Below are 8,549 nucleotides of genomic sequence, written 5' to 3'. Positions count from 1 at the left end.
CTCTCTGTTTTGCCTCCTCAAAATCTATTTTCACCTGTCCATCCCTAACACAATATGGATCATGAGTGTTCCCCCAAGGCCCATGTGTTAGAGGCTTGGTCTCCAACTGAGTGCAACTGGTAGATGGTAGAAACTTTTAAAAAGTGGGATATGGTGGCAGGTCTTTGGGTCATTGTGAAAATGTCTTCCAAGGGGATTAGGGGGTCCTAGTTTCTTGCTAATTCTTTCCCTTCAAGGTCAGAAGGTGAACAGTTTTACGCTGCCATGTGATTTCACTTTAATGTGCTGCCATGTCACAGATCTAAAAGTAACAGGGCCAGCCAATCGTGGACTTGAACTTTTCAAACTATAAACCCAAATAAATGTTTTTCTCTTTACAATTTGATTCTCAGGTATTTGTTATAATAATGGAAATCAGTTCAATACAATCTCACGGTTTATTTTATGAGAGTAATACTAACACCCCCCACCATGGTCAGCTTTAGGTGACTAGGAAAGAACTTTTTAATTATAGGTTGCCATTCTTTGGCCTTTGTAAGGGAGAAAAGGCACCATCTCTTTCAGTACTGTCTTACAACCATATTAACATTAGGACAAGTTTGCAATTTCAAAATCTAATATTTACCCAAATCATTATCAGTACTTGAGAAACCCAAATGACTAAGACCTTAATGTTCAGCATTTTAGAATTCTCATAAAAAGAATCTTATTCATTAGTGTTTCTCAAACTTTAATGTGCTTATAAATTACCTGGGTATCTTTTATTATTTTTACTACTACTACTACTGCTACTACTAGTAGAGCAGTACTACTACTACTACTACTACTACTACTATACTACTGTTATTTTGCCATGTTGGATATTGAAGCTGGTGCCTTGCACATTCTAGACAAGTGTTCTACCACTGAGCTACATCCCCAGTCTATTTGTTTTTTCAATGGAGATCTTTTACTGCATCACTGAAATATCACAAATTGACCCCAGGGCTGTGTTTCTGTGGCTGGATAACTCTTAGGTCTTATTCATCAGCCTGCTGAACTGTTTCTTTTTCAGAAACATACATATCATCCAAAATTTTTCTGATATCCTTCTTTTTTTTCACTGTTGTGGCTTGCTGAATTAAAGCTGCTGAATTCATAACAAGTTCAATATCATTTCCTTCAAAGATTAATTTGTCTTTCTGAGTTTGAGACACTGAACAAGCAATACCTGTCTTCATCCGAATCCTGCAGATATATTTTTCATCCAAGAAATTTCAGATTTCAAGAAGAGACTCATTCTCCTGAATAAAAACGTTGATGGGGAAGTAAGCAGACACAGATCTCACCTTGTAATGGAAGCCCAGTGTAACACCCTTGGTCATGTTCTCTAAATGACTGCAGATGGTGTGGACAGTGGCCAGTTCCTTTCTATTTCCCCACCACTTGTCAACTCGTAGCCTCTTCTTTTTCTTTCCAAGGAAACTGAGTTCTACATTGATATGATTGAAATCCCTCCAGAGGGTTCCTCTTGGGCCCTTCACAAGAACTGTGCTTCCCTTCAGAGTGCTGTTGACATTTTCTGAAATGTCGACAGTCTCATTGCTGAGAAGTGTCTTCATTCTCGAAGTAGATATGGCAAAAAGAGCTATTTTAAAAAATATTGATATTTTATGGTGTGATTAACATTTTTGCACTAAATTTACTCTGCAGCTTATTTTTTACTCAATATTATGCCTTCTAGCTCTTAACACATTTATTTCTGCATCAATATAATACTAACCTTAGAATATGGTTCCAGAACTCATAGTACAAGCTGTTCCTATTTTTGTTCAATTACAAAATTCTTTGAATTATTTGCCCTTCACTCTTTCAATTGTAGTTTCTTTTTTCCCCTGTTATTGAGATAGCATTGATAAATCGTATGGTATATAGTTGAGCTATATAAAGTGATTATTTGATATATGTGTATATTGTGAAATTATTACACAATTAAGTTAGCATATCTATCCCATACATGTATGTGTGTGTGTGTTTGTGCAAACATGTAAGATGCACTCTCAGCAAATTTAGAGTATATGATAGGGTATTGGGCAGGGACTATAAACGTGCTTTCTAACAAGCTCTGTGGACTACTCTGAACAGTAAGGTAATCCAGCTGGTAAGGATGACAGCTTTGGGCTGGGGATGTGGCTCAAGCAGTAGCTAGCTTGCCTGGCATGCATGCGGCCCAAGTTGGATCCTCAGCACCATGTATAAACAAAGATGTTGTGTCCACCGATGACTAAAAAATAAATATTAAAAAGTTCTCTCTCTCTCTCTCTCTCTTAAAAAAAAAAGGATGACAGCTTTGGTTACCAATAACTTTATAGGCCCTTTGAAGGGCTAAAAATTACCATGAAGATAACCAACATTAACTCCAGAATAACTGCCTGATTCTCTAGCAATTTTGCTTATGAAAATTTGCATTTTGGTGTGGGATTACAAGTTTCAATTCCTTGCAAGTTTGTAATATGATAGCACTACTTTATACCATACGATTTATCAATGCTATCTCGATAACATGGGTAAAAGAAACTACAATTGAAAGAGTAAAGGGCAATAGAACGATTGCCCTTAAACTTTAAGGATCCAATATTTGGGTAAAAGTCTGAGTGTTCTTGGGAAAGATCTCTTAATCTCCTCAGTTACACGAATATGGCGAATCTTCATCTATAACATGAAATAAAACAAAGCGTACCTAATAGGGCTGAGTTGATAATACGAGATGATGTTCCTAAGCTCTTGGCAGAGTGGCTTTTCTCATCATAAACACTTGACAAATGTCTAGGGTTGTGATTTTGAGTATTATCAATGTAGACATTATTTTCTTTTCCTGCAGAAGCAATGGCAAAATTATTTCAGAAAGTTGTCCCTGACCAATATGATAAATTTCTCCTGTTTTAGGAAATATGCTAACAAGTCTCAACATATGCTCTTCAATGTCTTCTTCTGAAAGATCTAAAGGAGGGGCAGAGCCAGAGGGAAGTGAGTTGACTTCTTGTTGTTTCCCAGGGGTGAGGTTGTTTTTAACAACTACAGATATTGCTTCCTGACAGTGAAGGTACACACTACTCATAAAAACTCTTCCAAGAATCTGAAAATAAAACTATTCTTCTGGCTTTCTTTTCTCAGCTAAATATCTGTAACATTATTTTTTTTCTCTTAGACGTCCTTAGACTTTCAGTGTAAGTATTCTTTTTTTTTCATTTATTATTCCTGGTTTACTTCCATCGTTATCACAATTGTTGGTATATGGAGTTGGGTGGAAATAATTTTTATACTTACAATGATTTTCTGATAGCTCAAAATGTGAGAAGAGAGAGGAACAAAAGCAAACCAGTAATTTTCTATAGAAGAAGAAAAGAAGTTTGGAAAGAGAGTTTACTTGTCCAAAGTCACACAGCTCATAAGTGACAGAGGCAGGATGTGAAATTATATTTTTCCAAACTCATAGTTCATGTTCTTTCAAAACATGTCATGCTTACGGAAGATAAAACAAGTGCACCGACTATTATAATTTAAGCCCAAGTGGGCAGTAGTGACATAAATATACAAGAGTAGTATAAACCAAGTGCTGCAAAGATTAGAAACAAGAAGAAATGTATTCAGGCTCCTATCAGAACATACACCAAGCCCGGAGCGGCTGAATTCCGGCAGCGGCCAAATTCCAGCTCCCGAAACTGCTCTGGCCCAGGGCTAAAGAACCCGCGGAAACTGCTTCTTGGTCCGGGCCCTGTTGAATACTGTGGAGGTAAATACCAACTGAGCCTTCATAGGCAGTGGCAACAGGATTGAGATGGGGCTTGTGAGGGCCGGTCAGGACTCACCCATTGCTTTGGTCACCCGGCAAAGGAAACCAAATGCTGCCATTTGCATGGGATACCAACATGGCAGAGATCTGAGGTCATCAGAAAGCGGCAGAGGAGATACCTTCATCGATACCAGCGGCAACAGACACAGTTGGTCTCCTGGTAAAGAAAGTGAGTGACATACACCCAAGTCTCTCTCACTTTGTCATCAGGCCAGAGGGGCAGAGCAGAGCCGCCGCCCGCCCCCGGAGCAGGCCCAGCGACCCGCAGGCATGGTAGTCACGACACCCCAATTGGAGTAGGGGCAGAGCAGAGCCGCCACCCACGCCCGCAAGGTAGGCAGGCCTGTGACCAACTGGTGGAACAGGCCCAGCGGCCTGCTGACATGGTAGACGCGTCATCCCAATTGGAGTAGGGGCAGAGCAGAGCCGCTGCCCGCGCCTGGAATAGGCCCAGTGACCCACCAGCGTGGTAGTCACGTCACCCCAATTGGAGTAGGGGCAGAGCAGAGCCACCACTAGTGCCCAAAATAGGCCCATCGGCCCGCCAGCATGGTAGTCACATCACCCCAATTGGAGTAGGGGCAGAGCGAGTCACCTCCCGCGTCTGGAACAGGCCCAGCGACCTGCCGGCGTGGTAGACACGTCACCCCAATTGGAGGAAGGGCAGAGCAGAGCCGCCACCCGCGCCTGCAAGGTAGGCAGACCTGCGAACAACCAGCAGAACAGGCCCAGGGGTCCGCGGGCGTGGTAGACACGTCACACCAATTAGAGGAGGGGCAGAGCACAGCTGCTGCCCGCGCCTGCAAGGTAGGCAGACCTGCGACCGACCGGCAGAACAGACCCAGCGGCCCGCCAGTGTGGTAGACAGATCACCCCAATTGGAGGAGGAGCACAACCACCGCCCGCCCCTGCAGGGGAGACTTTTCAACTATACAAGAGCAATATAAATATATAGGGGGAAAATTTTCAAAAACACAACAGTTTCACCAAGCAGAAAGAAACGCAAGCAGTATGAAAAGACAAGGAAAGAAAGGACCACAAGCAATGCAGGTCAACTCAACTTTAGAAGAGGTAATAGCTGCAGCAGATGGAATGTCAGATAAAGAATTCAGGATATACATGCTTCAGATGATCTGGAGTCTCAAGGAAGACATTAGACAGCAAAATCAGACAATGAAAGATCACTTTGACATGAATTACATAAACAAATCAAAGAAGCAAAAGATCAACTATACAGGGAAATAAAGGTAATAAAAAACAAACAAACAGAAATCCTAGAAATGCAGGAAGCAATAAACCAACTTAAAAACTCAATTGAGAATACTACCAGCAGAGTAGAACACTTAGAAGATAGAACATCAGACAATGAAGACAAAGTATTTCAACTTGAAAATAACATAGACAGCTCAGCAAGACTGTTAAGAAACCATGAGGAGAACATCCAAGAAATATGGGATAACATAAAGAGACAAAACTTAATAGTCATTGCGATACAGGAAGGTATAGAGGTCCAAACCTAAGGAATGAGCAATCTATTCAATGAAATAATATGAGAAAACTTTCCAGACTTGAAGAATGAGACAGAATCCCAAATCCTAGAAGCCTACAGGACGCCGAATGTGCAAAATCATAAGAGATCCACACCTAGACACGTTATAATAAAGATGCCCAACATACAGAATAAGGAGAAAATTTTAAAAGCTACAAGAGAAAGGAAGCAGATTACATTTAGGGTTAAACCAATCAGGATAACAGCTGATCTTTCAACACAGACTCTGAAAGCTAGAAGATCCTGGAATAATATATTTCAAACACTGAAAGAAAATGGGTTCCAACCATGAATCATGTATCCAGCAAAATTAAGCTTCAGGATGGAAGATGAAATTAAAACCTTCCACGATAAACAAAAGTTAAAAGAATTTGCAGCTAGAAAACCATCTCTTCAAAACATCCTCGGCAAAACATTACAGGAAGAGGAAATGCAAAATAACAATGAAAACCAACAGTAAGAGATAGGACAGTAAAGGGGGGAAATAATCAAAGAGGAAAACAAACCATGTTTAGTAACATAAATAAACAAATATGGCTGAAAGAACAAACCATATCTCAATAATAACCCTAAATGTTAATGGCTTAAACTCACCAATCAAGAGACACAGGCTAGTAGAATGGACCACAAAATAAGACCCAACAATATGCTGCCTACAGGAGATGCATTTGATAGGAAAAGACATACATAGACTGAAGGTGAAAGGTTGGGAAAAATCATATCACTCATATGGACTTCGGAAACAAACAGGAGTGTCAATACTCATATCAAATAAAATAGATTTCAAGCCAAAGTTAATCAAAAGGGATAAAGAGGGACACTACATACTGCTCAAGGGAACCATACACCAACAAGACATAACAATCATAAATATATATGCCCCAAACACTGGTGCAGCTATGTTCATCAAGCAAACTCTTCTCAAGTTCAAGAATCTAATAGACCACCATACAATAATCATAGGAGATTTCAACACACCTCTCTCACCACTGGACAGATCTTCCAAACAAAAGTTGAATAAGGAAACTATAGAACTCAATAACACAATTAATAACCTAGACTTAATTGACATATATAGAATATACCACCCAACATCAAGCAGTTACACTTTTTTTCTCAGCAGCACATGGATCCTTCTCAAAAATAGATCATATATTATGTCACAGGGCAACTCTTAGACAATATAAAGGAGTAGAGATAATACCACGCATCTTATCTGATCATAATGGAATGAAACTGAAAATCAATGATAAAAGAAGGAAGGAAAAATTATGCATCACTTGGAGAATGAACAATAGGTTACTGAATGATCAATGGGTTATAGAAGACATCAAGGAGGAAATTAAAAAATTCTTAGAGATAAATGAAAACACAGACACAACATATCGGAATCTATGGGACACATTGAAAGCAGTTCTAAGAGGAAAATTCATTGCTTGGAGTTCATTCCTTAAAAAAAGAAAAAACCAACAAATAAATGATCTTACACTTCATCTCAAAATCCTAGAAAAAGAAGAGCAAAACAACAGCAAAAGAAGTAGAAGGCAAGAAATAATTAAAATCAGAGCTGAAATTAATGAAATAGAAACAAAAGAAACAATTGAAAAAATTGACAAAACTAAAAGTTGGTTCTTTGAAAAAATAAATAAAATTGACAGACCCTTAGCCATGCCAACAAAGAGAAGAAGAGAGAAAACTCAAATTACTAGCATACGGGATGAAAAAGGCAATATCACAACAGACACTTCAGAAATACAGAAGATAATTAGAAATTATTTTGAATCCTTATACTCCAATAAAATAGAAGATAGTGAAGGCATCAAGAAATTTCTTAAGTCATATGAGCTGCCCAGATTGAGTCAGGAGGATATAGACAACCTAAACAGACCAATATCAATTGAGGAAATAGAAGAAACCATCAAAAGACTACCAACTAAGAAAAGCCCAGGACCGGATGGGTATACAGCAGAGTTTTACAAAACCTTTAAAGAAGAACTAATACCAATACTTTTCAAGCTATTTCAAGAAATAGAAAAAGAGGGAGAACTTCCAAATTCATTCTAAGAGGCCAACATCTCTCTGATTCCTAAACCAGACAAAGACACTTCAAAGAAAGAAAACTACAGACCAATATCTCTAATGAACCTAGATGCAAAAATCCTCAATAAAATTCTGGCGAATCGGATTCAAAAACATATCAAAAAAATTGTTCACCATGATCAAGTAGGATTCATCCCTGGGATGCAAGGATGGTTCAATATACGGAAATCAATAAATGTTATTCACCACATCAATAGACTTAAAAATAAGAACCATATGATCATCTCGATAGATGCGGAAAAAGCATTCGACAAAGTACAGCATCCGTTTATGTTCAAAATTCTAGAAAAACTAGGGATAACAGGAACATACCTCAACATTGTAAAAGCAATCTATGCTAAGCCTCAGGCTAGCATCATTCTGAATGGAGAAAAATTGAAGGCATTCCCTCTAAAATCTGGAACAAGACAGGGATGCCCTCTCTCACTACTTCTGTTCAAGATAGTTCTCGAAACACTGGCCAGAGCAATTAGACAGATGAAAGAAATTGAAGGCATAAAAATAGGAAAAGAAGAACTTAAATTATCACTATTTGCAGATGACATGATTCTATACCTAGCAGACCCAAAAGGGTCTACAAAGAAACTATTAGAGCTAATAAATGAATTCAGCAAAGTGGCAGGATATAAAATCAAGACGCATAAATCAAAGGCATTCCTGTATATCTGTGACAAATCCTCTGAAATGGAAATGAGGACAACCACTCCATTCACAATATCCTCAAAAAAATAAAATAAAATACTTGGGAATCAACCTAACAAAAGAGGTGAAAGACTTATACAATGAAAGCTACAGAACCCTAAAGAGAGAAATAGAAGAAGATCTTAGAAGATGGAAAAATATACCCTGTTCATGGATAGGCAGAACTAACATCATCAAAATGGCAATATTACCAAAAGTTCTCTATAGGTTTAATGCAATGGCAATCAAAATCCCAATGGTATTTCTTGTAGAAATAGAGAAAGCAATCATGAAATTCATATGGAAAAATAAAAGACCCAGAATAGCAAAAACAATGCTAAGCAAGAAGTATGAATCAGGCGGTATAGCGATACCAGACTTCAAACT

The 8,549-nt window shown here is 38.6% G+C and overlaps 1 pseudogene; it reads right to left on the bottom strand.

The window, feature by feature from the left end:
- Positions 1–1,019: 1,019 nt before the first annotated feature.
- LOC101974851 (large ribosomal subunit protein uL6 pseudogene) lies at positions 1,020–1,601 on the bottom strand (annotated as a pseudogene).
- Between the last annotated feature and the right edge of the window lie 6,948 nt (positions 1,602–8,549).

This window comes from Ictidomys tridecemlineatus, chromosome 3 (genome assembly GCF_052094955.1).
Source record: "Ictidomys tridecemlineatus isolate mIctTri1 chromosome 3, mIctTri1.hap1, whole genome shotgun sequence".
In the NCBI taxonomy this organism is placed as follows: domain Eukaryota; kingdom Metazoa; phylum Chordata; class Mammalia; order Rodentia; family Sciuridae; genus Ictidomys; species Ictidomys tridecemlineatus.
Note: the sequence above shows the minus strand (reverse complement) of the source record. Positions and strands in the feature narration are given on the sequence as shown.